This window comes from Vicugna pacos, chromosome 19 (assembly GCF_048564905.1).
Source record: "Vicugna pacos chromosome 19, VicPac4, whole genome shotgun sequence".
In the NCBI taxonomy this organism is placed as follows: domain Eukaryota; kingdom Metazoa; phylum Chordata; class Mammalia; order Artiodactyla; family Camelidae; genus Vicugna; species Vicugna pacos.
This window is the reverse complement of record NC_133005.1, coordinates 39,014,449-39,032,263: the sequence shown is the minus strand read 5'-3', so window position 1 is coordinate 39,032,263 and position 17,815 is coordinate 39,014,449. Positions and strand designations below refer to the sequence as shown.

The following is a 17,815-nucleotide window of genomic DNA, read 5'->3' as shown; positions in this document are numbered from 1 at the left end:
AGAGCTTCATCCTGCTGGGGGAACCCTGGAAGTCAGTGCTGAGAGAGTCGGGGTATTTATCCACCAACTCTATCCTGAGACCTGGGATGAGGTCCTCTCTTGGCTGTCCCAGCAGGCAAAGAACCATGGGTGCTGACAGTTAACTTGAAGTATGAAGAAGTGGGCAGAGTACCAGGCAATGTCTGCAAGACTGGAATCTCTCAAACTGTGAGCTTCACATGGGCAAAGACCAAAACTGTCTTACTCATTGCACTGTCTCCACTTTTTAGCATAGTTCCGGGTACACAGCAGACTTTCCTTAATTATCTATTGAATGCGCATTGTACTTGAAATCTTCACACCATGCCTCTTTTAGTTGCTCTCTCTGTTTTGGTCCTATTTATACTGTGTTTAGTACTTATGTATATGTCTTTTTTATTCACTGATTTTGTCATGTCCTCTCTCCTCACGAGTGTGCCCACCGTGGGCAGAGGTCTCTCTTCTCATTGTATCTCTTGTAGAGGTGTAGAGTAGGGTTATCACCATAGCTCAAACTTTTAAACAAAATGAAAGGCATGATTTGACATTTATGGGTGTTTTCTTAAGCATAAAATGGGAGCAGAATGTTTGAAATTAGGATTGTCTCAAAAAAACCTAGGATGTAGGGTCACTACGTGCAGACCAGGTAGGTACCAAAGAAGAAAGGTTTGGAATCAGATAGACATACATAAGAATAAATGCTTTCACTATATACTAAGACTGTAACCTCTCTGAGCCTCGGTTTTCCCATCTGCAAAATGGGGATAATTATATCACTGTTCCATCAGGGGCTCAGAGAGGATTGTGTGACCTAATGTAAAATATTTAGCACACGACACCTGACACACAGAAAGTACTCCCACATTTTTAGCTTTTTCATTATTTTATAAGCATTTGTTGATTGACTGTTATTTACAGAGCACTTCTGGCTGTATCTGGGGTTTAATCTAATCTGTACTCAGGGATAAAACGAATGTCAGCTCCATCCTCTCCATTTGCAAGGGTATCGATTTAGAGGAGCCAATCAGAGAAGCTGAGCTCCTCATGTGCAAAGTACAAAGGCAGCACGGCACAAACCCACGCCACGGGCAGCAGAGAGCTCCTGCCAGGCCCTCGCCTCTCCTTTGGTGTGTCCTCTCTTTCCACTGTTGTTTATTAAGTACCTGCTCCTTGCCAGGTACGGGGCCGGGTCCTGGGGAAGCAGCAGGGAATAGAGCACCGGCCTGGTTCTTAGGGAACTTAAACGTCCAGGGAAAGACAGGCAAAGCATAGAAATGGTCATCATAATAGTTAACATCTATGAAGCACTTGGCGCCACACACTTTTCTAAGTACTTTCCAATATGAGCTCATTAATCCTTAAAACAATTTGATGAGGTAAGATGCTTTGGTGTCCCCATTGTACACATGAGGAAACTGAAGCACAGAGAGGTTAGGTAACTGACCCAACCTATAGCAAATGGCGAAGCCTGGACTCAAACCCTCCTGTTGTGGCTCTAGTGCATTTATTCAGCCACCGTGCGTTACTCCTTCTCAGCAGCGCTGCAGCCAGGTGGCTTGTATGTCACCAAGTGTCCAGCAACTGCACTGCTTTTCCCTTTGTATACCCCACAGCTTAACAATTCAAACCTTTAGCCTGTGTAGTGTCTCCTACAGAGTTAAACTGATTCCTGGGCCCCATCTCAAGAAATCCTGATGTAGCAGGTCTGGGGTGTGGTCTGAGAAGGTGTATTTCTTTGTTTTTGTTTTTTGGGGGAAGGCAATTAGGTTTACTTTATTTACTTTAACGGGAGGTACTGGGGATTGAACCCAGGACCTTGTGGATGCAAAGCACACACTCTACCACTGAGCTACATTCTCCCCACTGAGGTGTATTTCTAACAAGGTCCTGTGAGTTCACAGACCACACTTTGAATTGCGTGGGTTCCAATAGGGGTGATTTTTCCTTCCAGGGAATTCTCAACAATGTCTGGAGACTTTTCGATTGTCACAACTCAGGGGCGTGCTATTAGCATCCAGTGGGTAGAGGCTGGGGACGCTGGCAAACACCCTGGAGCTCACCGGAAGGGCCTTCGTAAACAAAGACTGATCCAGCCCTACATGCTAATAGGGCTGAGGCTGAGAGCCCCGGGTAGAGGAATGGGCTGGGGATCCGGTTCCAGATGCGGATTCTGATCGGGCAGGTCCAGAGTGCGCCTGGGATGCTGCACTTCTAACAAGGTGGAACACGCCGACACCTCTGCTGGGGGACCACACTTTGAGTGGCAAACGCTCGACTAGATCTCGCACAGGCACGAGTCTTGAATCAAGGCTTAGCACACAGTGAGCTCCTGAGAAACAACATCATCCTGAATTAGTTAAGAACACAAGTAACTGAGTGCTAAGAGTCCTCCTTCAGCTCCCCCTGCACCAAGCTTTGCCCTTAAAGCAGAACAGGGAGGCAGAGGGAGGAGATCACTGCTCCTCTCCTGGACGCAGCTAGGGGCCAATTTAAAATGAGGAAGGACGGAGCTGAGCTGCCTTCCTTCAGTTCTGAGACATCAAGTCGAGTCTATTGTTGCCTGGAATCGTGGCTTCTTTCCAAGAGCTGCACGTTGCATCTGCCTGACTTTCAGGTCTGCAAATGCGAGATGAAAAAGGGGCTGTTTTTAAAATGGTTGCTCTCTTGGGAAAGGGGTATGGGAGAAAATGGACTCTCCGCGCCCAGCCCTCCAGAGATGGCACCCCAGCCCCTGTGATAAATGACAGCATTAACCAGGTTTGGTTGAGAGGGGACCTACAGATTTATGACTTCCTGTCTCCGCCAGCAGATGTCATTATGGCCGACAGAACAGAAGGCCTTTCAAGAGCTCGCTGGGGTGGAGCTAAGAAGAGGGGGAAAAAAAATTAAATAAAAGGCAGAAGCCAAAAGAAGTGTTTGCTCACTGGTGCTATTGTTGATACTGTCATTTTTAGGGACACGGGGAAGTTTTACATTAAACCGAATGCCCTGTAATATCTCTGAGGCCCAGCTTCGAAGATTAAGGCAAAAACTCTCAAATAAAGGACAAACTTATTAGCTTTACTCAAATAAGAAAAAAAAAAAAAAAACCTGCAGGGTTTTGTTCCTGGCCTATGTGTACCTTAAAAGTTCTCTAGGATGAAGTGAACGCTGTATTGAATAAATATATTTTACTCTGTATAATAAAATATATTTATTTTACAAATTCAGCAGCCTGCTCTGAAACTCTTTTGATCTACATATAATGTTACCCATTTTAAAACTGTTTTATAGGATGTCACTTGGTGTTTTATGTGCCAGAATTTTTTTTGTGGTATTGAAAAATAGTATACATTTGGCATTTATCACTGGGCCCCCAAACCCACATTACTAGGTACAAGTGCTTATTACTTACTTAACAATAATTACAGGTCACATTTCCACATTTCCTCTTTCTAATCCTTGCCTGAAGATTTACCTTCTGTAGGTAAAGGAAGCATTTTTTTTTTTCCTAGTTGATTCTCTCATTTAATGGACACTTGAATGTATCTGTGGGCTCAAGTAATCAGTGCCTCAAACTGCAACCCAGAAAGAACAACTCTGGGTTGTCCTTTAGTCCTGTCATCAGCAAATCGTCCCCCATCGTGACCACATGACCCATGTGCCTTGGCAGAAATTAGGAATCATGGAGGACTTCATGGAGGACAGCTCCAGGGTCCTTTTTGCCCCTGGCCTCTTAAAAAAACAAAACAAAACAAAACAAAAAGCTCCTTTCAAGAAAAAAACTTGATCCAGAGACTTCTATAATTAATCAATAGCTGTGATGTTAATGCATATGTCGTAGTGAATCTGTAATTTTTGCAATAACACTGCAGGTATGAAAATGGCCACCCCGTGTTCTCTTTGGCAAACGACTTTGGAGGCGTGGTATGGTAGTTTGCCTAAAACCCGGGCTCTGAAGACTCACACTCTGAATTCTTTTTCTGACTCTTTTACTCACTACCTGTGTTATTCTGGGCAAATTACTTAATCTGTTTTGTCACCGGAAAAAAAAAATGGACAATAATAGCACCATTCTCTTAGCAATTTTTTAAATGAAGATCAAATGCAAGTTCATGAAGTGATTAGCCAAGTGCCTGGCCCAGGATAGGAGCTCAATAAATTAGCTATTGTTATCATGATTAATGTCAAAATATCTTCCCTCTTCACTGTTTCACAGGTAGACATGCAGAGACATGGACTACTAATTCACTGGCCACGCAGAAAGGAAATTCAGTAATAACAGTAACATTGATTGTGGCAGTCACATATTGAGTGCCTGCTGTGTCAGACACTGTGCTAAATGCTTTCTATACAAAACCTATTGAATTTAATCCTTACAGCAACCTTATGAAGCCAAATAATATTACTCCCATTTTACATATAAAGAGACAGATTGGATAGTTCGAACCATGGGTTCTCAAGTTTTAGTGTGCATCAGAATTACCTGTAAGACTTATTAAAACACAGATTGCTGACTCCCTTCCTTGGGCTCTCTGATTAAATAGGTCTGAGGTGAAGGTGTCAGGATTTTCGTTCTAAAAAGTTCCCAGGTGGTGTTGCTGCTGCTGATCTAAGGAGCACTGAAACCGTTCGTTTCAGTGACGTGTTCAAGGTTACAGAGTAAGTGGCAAAGTGAGTTTTCCTATTTAAAAATTGGAATATTTTGAAAAACATACTCTCAACAAATACCTATATTACTTAAAAGTTCCTAACATCAAACTTTTGAATTAATGGTGGATGGTTGAATACAAGGAGCACAGTGGTTTGGATATCTACTTAGTTGAATTAAATATTCTCTTCCATGATTCTCTCCATAGTACAGAATAATCTGTGACTCCTTAGAAGAGGAAGATTTCAGGAACATTTTCAAAAGGGGCAGTCCTTACATCATCCCCACACAACCACTGCTGAGATCCACCGCAGTCCTGCGGGGGTGGAAGAGAATGCAAGAGCTGTGACCCACACCCCAGCTGGGGAATTCATTACAAGTTCCAAGACGGAGCCCAGTCGAGCTAGCCACTCCTGGATGCCATCTGTTTCTGAGGGGCACAGTATTTCCTTGGTCCCCAACCTGGGAGGACTCTCAAAACACAGCCCACCAGACATCTGAGTGCCCTGGGGATGTCTCCACTGAATGTCTAAGATCTAGATTTCTCCATTGCCCATGTGAGCCTCTTAAAACCAGTCAGCCCTGGGGACCATTAGTACAAGCTGCATTCTGGAATAAGAACTGGGATGTGCTCTGGCCCGTACTGGAGGGTTTGGGAATACAGGAGAGAGACCCCCAAAAGCGTCTGGTGAGAGACGTGCATGGAGACGGAGGATTGCAGGTGTAGAGCCAGGATAAAGCCCTAAGTCCCTTAGTGGGCACAGTAATCCAGCAAAGGGTCCTTGGTATCGTCCTCATTCAGCTGCAAATGAGAAGATCTGGAATTTAAATGCTTAGGACAGATGCACTTCAAGAAAGGGAAACACTCAAGGACTTGAGAAAACAGAAGATCTGAGGGAAGTAAGTGGTGCCACTGACAGGCAGACGCTGGCTGCTGGAAGACGGGGAATTCCTACTGCTGGGCTCAGGAAGGAGGAACGGAGAACACGTTGGACTTGCTATCAGGAAACTGGGTTTCCAGTGCTGGCTCTGTAGAGAACGGGCCAGCTGGTCCATGAAGACCCTTCCTTCCTGATACAGGAAGGTGCTGTTTATTCACATATTCACCCACTCACTTATTCATTCATTCAACAGTATTTGCTGAGCACACAGTATGGTCCCGGTGCCGTTAGAGACAGAAGTGTGTTCTTTCTTTCTGGAAGCACCTGCTGAAGCCTCGTGCTCATTCTGGTTGCGTGCCCTTGGGACTTGCACCCAGCTCTGGACCAGTCGCTGAAATTAGGGGGATGAAATGCTGCTGATCCTGGGACAGATGCTCTCTTTGGGGGCAGGGCTGCCACCGGCCTCACTTCTATCACATTGTTTTGGAGAGTTAGTTCTTCCAAGAAAAATTAAGGAGTTGCTACCAGAAAGGTGGCACATGGATGATGGACAATCAAAAACCATAAAAATTCACAGTAATATCTGACTTTCTATTTTTGTGTCTCACTTTCCTCATCTGTAAAATGAAGAGGTGGAGATAAACATGAGTCCACAACATTTTTGCTACTAAAGATCCCTTACTTGCTGTCTTCTGTTGCCCACTGTGGGGACCAAATTAAACTAAATTTGAAAGATTTTGTCTACCATTTATTCATTCATCCATCAATATAGCCATCCAGGATGTGACATATTTTTTATTCAATATACACTAGCTTCCCATCTTGTTCTAGCCCTGGGATGACAGCAATTGTGGGGTTTTTTTGCACAATCCAGGAGCCTCTGTATCAAACCTAGACTCATCAGCATCCAGGCTTCAAATTAGATGAGATAATTCAAATTTCATTGTTTAAGCCACAGTTTAAAGTATTCTGTTACTTGCAGTTAAAAGCATTCCTAATTGATTAAGAGTCAGATGAAATGGAAGCTCCCTATGCAGCTTATAGTATGAAGCTATTTGCTGAACAGCTAATTACAAGTGTCACAGGAGGCCTGAAGAGGAGTACAGGAGCTTAAATCTGGGTGAAATAATAATTTTTCACAATGCATTTAACAAGCAATAACATTTTTTGACCATGTTAGAGAATTAGATCAGAATTTGGCAAAATTTTTCTTAAAGGGCCGCTTAGTAAGTATTTCTGCTTTGCAGACCATATTGGCCTCTGCTGCTGCAGTACAAAAGAAGACACAAGTGGTATGTAAATGAGCAGGCCTGGCCATGCACCAGTAAAACTTTATTTACAAAAATAGGCAGCTGGCAAGACTGGCCCTTGGTCCATACTTTACCAGCTCCTGAATTAGGTGCACACACTGAGTATGCAATAAATACAGGCAATTGAAAATAGTTTGTAACACACTTATTAAAATATGGCAAATTTCTCAAAATTCTGTTTTACAGATTCCCAGTGCCAAGTCTTTAAGCTCTCACATTCTGTGACTCAGTAATTCCTCTATCATGCCTTCCCCTCCTCCCACAGAAGTGAACTGAAGGGTGGGTCAGCTGGACGGCTGCCCAAAGTACAGTAATCGCCAACAAGCTTAGAAACACTAATGGAAGAAGTTGGGAAAATATACATTCGGCCTTCTCTGATAAAAAGATATACCGCTGTAGAGTAAAAGGGGCAAAGATACAAAAACATAACATTTATTAGTCCTAAAATATTTTTGCTGAGGATCTTTGCAACTGACATACACAGCATTTGCAGGCAGCTCAAAGATGGCAGTTGTGGTTAGCAGAAATTCCAGAACCACATAATGTGTGGTGTGCTGTGATTTACAAGGGATGTGATTTATATTGTGAATATTAAGCCTTTTAATATACCTCCCAAGAAGTTGCTTGGTTCAGAAAAGTCACAAAAGAAGGCCAAAGAAACACTCAAACTGCCGAAAAGTTGGAAATATTTTGTCCTACTTTGTAAGAGAATATTGACTCTGTTTCAACTAATGGAAGTAAATTGTAAGTAGTGCTGATTTAGGGGGGGAAAAAGTCTTACAAGAAAATCAGAGTCTCTCCACTCTCAATGACTGTATGTTGGGCAAACTTTGAAAGGACATTGGATTGATAAGTCACTGGATTATTACTAGTCCACGTGGCTCTCGTTGTATTAAGGCCCACAAACGCAAGTGCCTGTTGTGTCCAAGAAGTTAGCAAAATGGAATGTATGGGGTCTGAGGCAACAGGGATTGGAAGAGACTGAGGCAGGTGGGAGAGCTGATGGCCTGTTTAAAGGTGGCAGCCTCTGCACAAAAACACTATGGGCTTCAGTGTGTTGCTTTCCCCTTAGGAGAGATCTCAAGACCTTTATAAGAAGGTAGTAATCTAAACTTGTATGTAAAAAGTTCCCTGTCTTATAAATTTTGTGCCAAGTAACACATATTTGTGGTTCCATGATGCCTTAGACTGCAAGCCTCTCTCTCTTGTTCTTACACACACACACACACACACACACATACACACAGAGACACCCTAGACAGTAAACACACTCCTTCAACCACAATAGTCAGGAGATGCTGGACAATGCTGAAGTATAGCTGTGCATCTTAGCTGATCAGATTTCTCAACTCTGCCTTCCCAGACAAGATGGATTGTCATAGAACATGGCATCCCTTCCCGTATCTCAGGCTATGGATCTATTAGTGCCGCTATTTATGGAGAGGAGAGGAGAGAGTGATAATTTATACATACATTTGTTTTGTAAAAATTATACTCCCATCCTCTGATTGGCTTGAGTCCCCCAGAATATCACTTCTCTGCGATAAATAATGTGTCTGGGAGGGGAAATGCTAAATCGTTTAAGAATTTCAAATTTTTATATTGCCACTTATAACAAACTGTGTCATCCACCGAGCCATGCAGTTTTTCCCCTTCTCGAAATGTCACAGAAAGAAAAGCGATCACAACACTTCACACATGCCAAACACATTTGCCGAATAAACAACATGGGAAGGACTGCAGTGGAAGTACCACCCCTATAAAGAAACAGTATCCGATCTGATTTTAATGTTGCGAGTTGATACCTTTTGTGTGGGCAGGAAACCAAGCTGATACAAAGGAGGGTAGTGGCGGTAATCCTACTCAAGACATTTTGAACATCGGGACTACTGAGGCACTTTGGGAAGGAAAACAATCCTGCGCTTACTTATATTAAAGAAATGTGATTGCATTTAATGGAGAGAGTGCTCCCAGGATGGTAATGAATAAGGCAATACAGTCATCCCTCAGTATCCATGGGGGACTGGTTCCGGGACTCCAGCAGTCACCAAAATCAAAACATGCTCAGGTCCCTTATTCAAAATGGCATGGTGCAATCAGAACTTGCAGCTGCATATTCTGCAACCACGGATTCAAACAAACGAGGGGAACTGGATGGGGCATCCACGGACCAGAGGGCTGACTCTACTGCCAATTTGGTGCAGTTCGAAACCGAGCTCCTATGTGCGTCAGGAAGATACTTTTGGGCACTCGGTAGTTAAACAAACTGAGTTATTTAGTGTAGTGGACCCCTCCGTCCCTGTCTAACTTTCACTACTCTTTCTCTTTCAGATAACACCACTTGGAATTTAACTCTCTCCCGTGATCAGCTATCCATTTTTGTGATATTGACCCTTGTCCCAGCTTTAGGAGTAGACTCTGACTGGCTAAAGCCAATAATCCTATCCTATCGCATCCCTCTGACTACCATGATTTGGTCCACGATGGAAGAAACCCAGTCAAAACCAGTGAAACCCAAGGAGAAGTTTTCTAGGGCTTCTGGGACAAAAGAAGTTTCTTTCTCCTCTGGGAGAAAGATCCACTCATTCTGTGGTCTGTGTGATGTGAAGATGTGAAGACTTGAACAACTTCTTTCCTACTAAAATGGAAGACCATGGAACTGCCAGTGGGAACTCATTTGAGGCCTGGAGAAGTAGCTGATTCTGTAGAAGGCAGAGAGTAAATATGGAAGAGAACAAAGCTGGTCCTTGATGGCACTAGATTAAACTGTACCTGAAGCTAGCTCTGCCCCTAGGCTTTTCAGTGATGCAAGTTTATGCATTCCTTCATCCTTCTAGCCAGTATGAGTTTGATTTCTGGCCACTTTGAATGGAAAGACTCCTAATTCACCATTTGGTTTTTGTCAAATTTATGATGATATGTTAATACCCTTTCAATCAGTTATGCTGGGAAAATGGGGACATACTATGCATTTCTGCTTCACTGTTCTGTTTAGTTATGTTGTTTCTGATCGGAATGGATACATTCTTAAATCATTTTCTTACCAGCCTCCTGTCCACACTTTACAACACAGATCAGGTACCACCTTCCCTATACATTCATTACTGAGCAAGAATTAGAAACACTGGAGTTTCAGATCTGTTGAGGCTGCCGGAAGTCGTGGTTAAGAACACGTGAGTTACCACATTAGATGGACATGAACGCTGGCTCTGTAATTTACTAGCCGTGTGACTTTGGACAGGTTAACTGAACTCTCTAAAACACTTCTCCCAGTCTGTAAAAATACTGTTCATAATAGCATCTTATCTCAGACAACTCCTGTGAAGATGAAATGAGATAATTCATGTCTAACACTTATCATGGTGTGTGACACACAATAAATGCTCAATAAATGCCAACGCTATCGTTGTTAGTGTTGTCGCACTCATCAAGGAACCTGCTATATAGAGAGAGCCCAGTAAATTTAATCTGCATTTATTAGCCTAATAAACATTTGCTATGTGAGTAATTTTAAAAATTGATGAAAAGATGGTTGAATGAACATGTGAGTAAGTTAAAATATAATTCAATGAAAAAAAATGAATGAAAGAATAAATGAATGAAATGGGAGCTGGGAAGTGAGAAGGAAGGCCACAAGTAGAGGGACTGGGCCAGGAGATAGGAAGGAGGAGCACAGAGTAGAAAGACACTCCTGTGCTTTATGGGAATGCCCTTCCCGTGATCTGTGTCCCCGCCAGGTGGAATGTTCTGCAGTGCTGCTCCCTTTATACTTTCATTACTGCAGGTCATCTGTCGGGAGCTCTTTGATGGGCAGCTTTACAGGCAGCCATAAACCAGCACTTATGGCCAGAGTCATCATCCTCTGTTGAGCTCTGTGCATAGGGCGTCTACATCTTCTCTGGGTCCTAGTCCCTCAGTGCACAGATGGAACGTAGCACGGATGACTTAATTCCTTCTAATGGCCCCCTGTAGCCTCTAAGATTAAAGCCAGAGGACCTCAAGAACCAAAAGACCAGTAAAAATAAGTAGGATGATGTGGCCGTTTACTGAGAACTTACTTTAGTCCAGGTCTGAAGACTTGGCCGGGCCAAGAGAGCTCACCATCGTGAATGGACCAACTCAACCAACCTTTACAACGGCAGATGGCAGCTACACTCAGTAGCTCAACTTCACTGATGCGGTGACAGAGATACACCTGAGCTGTGTTGTGCTACACGTTCAATATTACAGGGCTATGAAGTGGCACCAACAGGGCTTTAACCCAGGCAGGTCACATCTGGAACCCCTGTCCAGAGGGCATGAGACTTCACTAGGCTCTACCTCGTGTCAACCCCTATAGCATTTGAAGCTATAAACTTAGTTGTCCTTCTGCGTCCTTCAGAATCCTCAACAATGAATTCTACAGCATTGGGTTCTTTGAAATAAAATTCCTCAAATGCAGGAACATTAGAGACAACTTGAGATAATTTTAAGAGCTCATATTTATAAATTTATTTGAAAAGAGTTAAAAAAATTCTTCCCATCTCTTATTGCATTGATCCTTAATAGCCACTAGGTAGGCACTTGGATTCCTGTTTGGGTTTGCACTTCAAGGGGCCACACAGCATTCTTGGTGCAAGGCATCTGAACTCCCAGCCTGGTCCCACGGACAAGTTTGGCTGAGCTGGCTTTGGCTGAAATTCTGATTTAGACACCTTTTCATGTCAAGCTGGCCAAGAAGCTAGGCCATTTACAGGGTCCCAGCCCTCAGCTTCTCAGAGCAGATCTTAGAGACGGAATTTGGAGCTGAGAAACAGCATCTTGATAACTAACACACTGGTAAACTCACAGAAGCTCTCTGAACTCTGGGAATAGGCTGCAGTCCACAGGGATGGGTCCGGGCAGCCATGTTTGTATTATGCATACTTGTGCTCCGTTGCACTGAACAAGAACACCTGGCTCAAATGAACCAATCACACTGTTTCCCCGGAACTGGCACTGAGAGGCAGTGGTGTTGGATTCTGCCGCTGAACACAAATCATATGCCATCTGGGGCAGCCACAGTCCACCAAACAGATTAAGCACAGAGGGAAAATCGTCTGTAGTGATCACAGTCGAGAGTAAAGAAAGTAGAAATGAAATGAAAGGAAAGAGAGAGAGAGGGAGAACCTAGACGGCTTTCTAGTTCTTGAATTCAGTCTCCTTCTGAGACCTGGCTGTATTCCAGTCTTTCATGTTTTCTGAGATCCTGCTACCCTTATGAAACATGACTGGACACTCTGCACCAGCTAAGTAAATTGGTTTCTATTACTTATACCTTAAAAGCACAGATTAATAGGACAACCAAATCTTTTTACAGCTCAGAGCAGATTCAAATACTTTTTGAGACAATGTAGCTTACAAACAACACACAAATAATTTATTGGTCAAAAAAAGATGGCTGGCTAACTTCCTTGAAAAGAGGCAAGAAATGGGCAAAGCTATTTATTCAATGTTTTTAGCAACAATAAGTGATAATAAACATTTCTAGGCTGTCTCTCAGCTTCTCATTTCCTTTTAAAAGTTTCCTTACAACTTGTGATTGGTAATTTTAAGAAAAATAAGGGTAGTGGCCAAGGAAATTAGAGGCGGAAGAAAGTTAGAAATCATGAGAAAAACTAACTGTAAGCCAGGAAGACAAATGGCCATTTTGACGAGAGTGAGACACACTCGCAAGAAATATCTTACCTTGTACGGGCTACAGTAATTCCGCCTCCAACAATAACCTAACCCAGCAGCTACAGTGACAGGGAGAGTGTGGAGTGGGAGAAGAAAAGGAAGTTCTCTGGCTGTCAGAGAGGAGAGAAACCGAACTTAACAGGCCTGTCTAATAAAAGAGTTTAAAAAGAAAACGTTGTTTGGTTTTGTTTGTTTTTCTTCTCCAGCTTGGACCTGGGAAGAGCGTGGCTGGCGCAAGCTTTAGGCGTGGCTGAACCCACGCACTTGAATGATGCCACCAGGAACCATTCTTCGCACCTCTTGGTCCCACTTTTGCTTGTGCTGGCTTCAAGGGTTGCCAGATTTAGCAAATAAGAATGCATGACCCCTAGATAAATTCGAACTTCAGATAAACAACAAATATATTTTTTAGAAGCATATCCCATGCGATATTTGGGGCACATTTATACTATGAAGTTATTCATTTATTTGAAATTCAAATTTAATGAGGCATTTTGTATCCTCTGTATCCTCACATGAGGTGGAAAAGGTGGCTGCCAGCACTTCCAGATTTATGTTCTATTAATGTAGCAGTGAAAAGGGAGCTTACTTTCTAAAATTCTAATATATGGAAGTCCCAGGGGTGTGTCCCATTGAAATGATCCATGAACCAATCACTGTGGCTTAAGAAGTGGAATAATCTGATGGGCCAGGCATGGTCTGTGGCATGACAGTAGAGAATACAAGGCAAAATAATAGTTGGCCATGAAAAAAAAATTACCTAGACTTATAATTGGTTGGAAGGGAATACAGACATAATTTGGGGTCAAGCTCTTCATTTAGCAGATGCAAAAATGGAGCCTAAAGAGCACCTTTAACTTCCCCAGACAGCACAGTCGTGAGTGAATTCTGGACTGGGACACCCACCTCCCACCTTCTCACCATCCAGGGCTCTTTCCCTGCATCCCCACGGTCATCGCCATTCTGATATCCACTGGATTGAAAATCAAGTAGCGCCCATGAGGGCCTCCCCACTATCTCTTCTCTGTATAAAAAATGAACAGGTAAAAAGGAAATGCTTGTCAAAACAGATCTCTGTTTGGTTCTTCTCCATCTATGGGACAATTTCTGTAATGTGTCAATCATTCTGTTGCAAAATAGCCCCTCCAACGCATAATCCACATTTTCCGATGACACCAGCCTGTCAGTCACTCAGTAAATCAAAGCCAAATTTCATGCCAAGCAAAGACCAGTTTGTCAATCACTTTGTCTGCCACACATCCACCAGAATCACCTGACAGCTACAACCTTCTACTCTCAAATGGAGTGGGTCTAGTTAAGCTTGTTTGCATCCCCTAATTGAGTTCCTTTTAGGACTGGTAGCTTAGCAACTAATAAGTTATTTTCCACGACAACTAGCCTAAATTTCATAGCTTTCTTGACCATTGCCACTTGGTAGAAAAGTGTTTCCCCTCAAGTGGCTAAACAGCAGATGTAAGATTTATTTAATACTGAGTTGTTCCATTGTTTCTAATTATAAGCACTCTCCTACTGCTTAAAAGTAAACACACGCTATGTTGTCAAACAGACATAACTTTAAATAATTATAGAATGTCTTGGAATTTTGTTCCAACGTCTCAAATTCTCCGTTTTTGGTGGCACTAAATATTAGAAGAGGCCAATAAGATAAATACTCAGAGTTTATTAGGTTGTAAATTACTTCACCAGCACCTGCTGTGAGGAAGTAACTAGGAGGCTATGTACAGAACAGAGCAAGCGTTCTCATCCGGAAGGAGAGAAACCGGGGGAGAGAGCTGGCAACAAATTCTAAATCCATTTAAAGAGTATAAACAGTGTAAACATGAGAGAATAATAGACGCGATAATAATAACGTTTAAAAGGCATCAAAACATAGTCACGATTGGTACAGAGGATGTTGCTTTTTCTTTGGTGGCTCAGTTTCTACTTTTTCTTCCTCATTTTGGAGGAATCCTCTGTTGCCTGGAGCTTAGGGGAAAGATTGTGCCCTTACCTCCTATTATGGAAACTCAAGGGTTGGACCCTCACTCCACCAACCCTCTGGCAGCCACAAGATTGAAGTTTGGCCAATCAGACGAGCTCACCCGGCAGTTTTGAACCTACAGCGGTGAGAACGTTTGAATTAGCTCACGGTAGCTGCGCCCGTGTCCACAGGCACTGGTGGTGTTGACTTGGGTAGTCTGTTCCTGCTGGAAGAAGAATGTTCGGATTCTTGTCTCCTGGCTACTCCTGAGTTGCCAAGGCTCTAACCAGACTCTCGAGCACTTTGTAATTTTGGGTCTTTCTGATATTCTTCAATAATGTTTTTTTTAATTTATGACATTTGGAATTGGTTTCTGTTGCCTGTAAACTATCACCCTGAAATTTTTAATCAGCTTATGCATGAGATAAGGATTCTCTGCTCACTCTGAGCAGCAATAATTTGGGGATCCATGGAGAATATGGACCTTAAGGACTCTTTGCACAAGTAGAGAGCAAGGGAGCAGCTGTTCTGTGCTGAACTCCTGGTTCAGAGAAGCAGAAAAAGTCTAGTACACTGAAAACAAAATTTAAATTGATAAAGAAAAGGCTTTGTTTATCATCCTCATCATATTTTCTTCAAAAAAGCAACATAGTGACTGGCAAACAAAAGCATTTAGTAAATGCTGAATGAATGAATGAATGACAAAGAAAAGAAGATGCCTTGATGAATTTGGCTAAGCTGGAGACTCCTAGTAGGTTGGTAAGAAATCAGGCTCTAACACTAGCTTGGGGAATGACTGTAAAGGGCCTAAAAATTAACAGTGGCTCTTTCTAATTTTTATATCAATTTTCAGCATATTATAATGTAGGATATACACCATTATACATAAAATGTTACATTACAGCATTCCAGAATCCTGCAGAGACAGAGCACATCCATTACATCAGTGGATGAGACATCATGCTTGTGGTCTTGACCAATGGGAGATAGTCTCAATCTAGTTCTTTTCTATACTAAAAGGAGCTGGCTGTAAAGCTCCTTTTGACTACCATAAGAGATACAATTGAGCAGGGAGAGAAAATGCTCAGGGAGAGAGAGAGATGATGTTCTGTCTAGCAAACAGAGAGGAGCCATTCATGCACAACAAGGAACTGGTGGTAGGCATTTTGCAGAGCATGCTGTGGGATGCTTACTTCTTCAGCTGCACAGCTGTTTTGGACTTTAATTTAAGGTGTGTCCTTTGAGCAAGTGTAGTCAGAGAATTCCCTGATATTAGTAATTGGTCTTCTGATATTTCAGCGTAGAATACTTTGGCATCAAAGCAGGATGACTGGATAGTGGAGAATTTAAGCCAAAAACAGAGAGAATTTCATTAGATACAGTTGGATAATGGTTTGACCCATTTCTTAGTAGGGAGAGATGAGAAATTCATATCAGAATCCTCTCTATGTTGTGTGTGGTATAGCCAAATTTTATTGCATTGTTTACTATGAATTAGGCTTTGTTCTAAGGACATTACATGCATCGCCTCATTAAATCCTCGTAACAACTTGCAAAGGTAGGTGTTGAATGGGAGGTATTGATCAGAGGAGGAAATCTATTGTTTTGAAGAAGGCATTAGGTCTTATTAGTAAAAGTGGAATGTCTGAAGTCACTAAGACCTTACGGAAAGAAAGACAAAACGAGGGGGATAAACTCTACAAAATTTATATTCCAGCGATTGCAGAATGGCTTAAGCCAAGGAAAAAGTATGATAGCATGGAGCCCAGAGTTCAGCTAGGGTTGCATTCCTTTGGTCCATTTCCAACATCATCGCCCCAAGGCTCTTTCCTCATGTTAATAACATTGCAGCAAGGAAAACAAATATTCAAATGAGGAAAACAGTAATAAGGGACAGAGCCACACATGATCTACTTATTTCCTCATTGGGCAAGGGTCCACAGATATTTAACAAAATCTTGTGCAAGATAAAAAGGGATGACCTCATGAGAAAATAATTTTACTTGTGAAAACTTGGAGGCTGCACGCTCAAGAAACGGTCTCTGTAATAGAACTGTTGCTTTCCCCGCTGACTCTAATTCAAAGCAGTGTTGGCCACGAAACCATGTTATGTGGCCTGTTTTCCCTGCTGGTGTCACTGATCAGAACCCAGGAATGGGCAAGGTTGAACACTCACTCCCTCGGTGCTCCTGGATAGATCAGCCTGGATGTGGAGCCACACGTATAGCTGATTGTTCAGATTTCTCTCCCTAATGAGGATGGTTGGGAGGTAGGCAGAACTTATAAAAAGGGAAGTCAAGTCAAGAGAAAATGTTACTATTAATCTCATTTTACAGATGAGAAGACTAACCCTCAGAAAGTTTATAGACTCCTCAATAATACACAGCCAGTAAGCAGTGGAGCCAGGATTTAAAACCAGGTCAGTCTGACTCTGCTGCCCAAGGTCTTTTCTGCTATGGTGTATACAAAAAACTGCCAGTGGTCTAGCAATGCATGTTCTTCCCCATCCACGCCTTGCTTTATGACAATGGAATGCCTCGATTTTAGTGGAGCACATGGTTGCCCAGCTTGAGACTACATTTTTCAGTGTAGGTTGCTTATGGCCAACTGAGTGAATTCCGGTCAATGGGATGTGAGCAGAAGTGATGTATGCCACTTCACCTAAGGATTAGGTATAATTTTCCCTTGCCTCTTTGTCTTTTCTTAATGGTTGCAGATGGAGAGGATGCACAAGCCAAAGATAAATGCCTTGTGTTGAGTATGGTGAAAGAGATAAATATAATTCTATTTTGTAAAGCCACTAAGATTTGAGGTCTCTTTGTTACAGCAGCTTAGGCAATATCCTAACTGATACATAGTACGATATCTCTCCAAGGATTTTGCCATTTTCTTATAAGAAACTACAGGTTCTTACCAAAGCCTGTTTAATACTTCTTATAGTTTGATATAAACACATATGTACATATTAAATACAGTAATGTTTAAGAGTTTAGACATTTCTATGTAATTTTTGTTTTTCTCTATGCATTCTTCATGTTATTTTTTATAAAGACTTGAGTTAAAGAATCATTCTGAAACATTAACTTCCTCTCTGTCCTAGGTAGACCTAATAAAACAAAGTTCAGCAAACTACATACATAAACAGGGGGTCTAAAGACCAAGTATCAGCAAACAAATCTGGCCACCACCTGTTTTTGTAAAGTTTTATTGAAACACAGCTACGCCCACTTGTTTGCATATTGCCAATGGCTGCTTTCTGCTACAAGGGCAGAATTGAGTACTTTCAACAGAGACTGAG

The 17,815-nt window shown here is 42.3% G+C and overlaps 1 protein-coding gene and 1 non-coding gene across 22 annotated transcripts in view; both read right to left on the bottom strand.

The window, feature by feature from the left end:
* TSHZ2 (teashirt zinc finger homeobox 2) overlaps positions 1-17,815 on the bottom strand; it is a 911,650-nt gene that overhangs the window by 415,209 nt on the left and 478,626 nt on the right. The window lies entirely within an intron of this gene.
* On the bottom strand, positions 1,806-1,878 carry TRNAA-UGC (transfer RNA alanine (anticodon UGC)). The gene has a single exon. It is a non-coding gene; the product is annotated as a tRNA-Ala (tRNA).